Source organism: Malaya genurostris, chromosome 3 (genome assembly GCF_030247185.1).
Source record: "Malaya genurostris strain Urasoe2022 chromosome 3, Malgen_1.1, whole genome shotgun sequence".
Lineage (NCBI taxonomy): Eukaryota > Metazoa > Arthropoda > Insecta > Diptera > Culicidae > Malaya > Malaya genurostris.
In genome coordinates, this window is record NC_080572.1 from 1,911,533 (window position 1) to 1,912,884 (window position 1,352).

The window sequence follows — 1,352 nt, forward strand, 5'->3', positions numbered from 1 at the left end:
TTTAAACCCGACTTTAAACATTCTAAGCAGCCCATTTTTTAAGTAATTATCCACACTTGAAAGTTCGCGCGACGCAGCGGAACGAACTTCTAAGCTGCTTCTATAATACATTGTTCAGCTTCTATGCAGCGAAAAAGTTCACGCGGAACTTGTTCTGTACTTTCAAGTTGCTAAAAGTACCACGTGCACTCTTAAGCAGCGAGAAAGTTCACGCGGAACTTGTTCTGTACTTCGAACTGTCAAAAATTGCCACGTGTTTTCTTAAGCAGCTAGAAAGTTCACGCGGAACTTGATCTGTACTTTCAAGTTCTCAAAAGTTTCGCGTGTACTTTTTAGCAGCAAGAAAGTGGATTTTTTAAGTAATTGTGGAACTTCTGGTTGCTTGGGAATTTTATTTGCTATACTCCTGGAACTGGAAACCGAGAACGGGTATAGTCAATGCAAGCAATATTTCCAGGAATGTGCTCACGGGTATACCAGAGTAACTATGTTGATGAATATCGTCACGGTAAGGAGAATGTTGTAGGTTCAAATTCTGTCTCTGGACGGAAGTTTTTCCAAAATTTTTGTTTTCTTATTGTTTTATTTATGTATCTTTTCTCTCAGTGTGTTTCACGTTGATAGTTATGAAAAACAGATCTACAATTTGGTACAGGTTATTGCACAGTTTAAGTTTCAGTTAGCTATACATTCATCACATTGCTATTGTAAATAAAGATTTGACTTATTTTTGTTCGAAGAATAGAACTCTAAGATATTTAACGGAAACTTCGAGAATCGATAATGACAGAAAATATTTTTAACTGTTGGTGCTCGAATCTATAGTAGTTTTATTTCTCAAAGAGGTTCCGGGGTGTAATTACTTCGATTTGAAACGTCATAGATTTTCAATATATCTATGAAAAAATGAGAACTGAAATTATACTGATTTTTCTTGCAGACGTTAGTTTTGTTTCATTTTGTTATAGAGGAACGGGAGACGGTGGCATTGATACACTTTTTTTGCAATGAGAAACGAAAATGCTTCGGAGAGCTCTTTTATTTTGAATCGAATATGAGGCTGATGGATTGGATTTCATTGACAATGCGTGACAATTTTAAGATCTGGCCCCACTATCTCCTATTGATGAACTACAATTCAGTGTGCTTTCTTCCTATATACCGGCACACAATAAATAGTTCTAACTTGTTTCTTTACACCCCCTTCATATCCAGTTGAACGCGTTCATATTATTTACCATGGGAACCTTGAAAACCATACAACTTGTCAACCGCAAACAAGCTAATTGAACAAAGAAAGCGTTTATCGGTAAATCGCTTGAACGTCGTTTATTTATACTGGTTACTAGGGC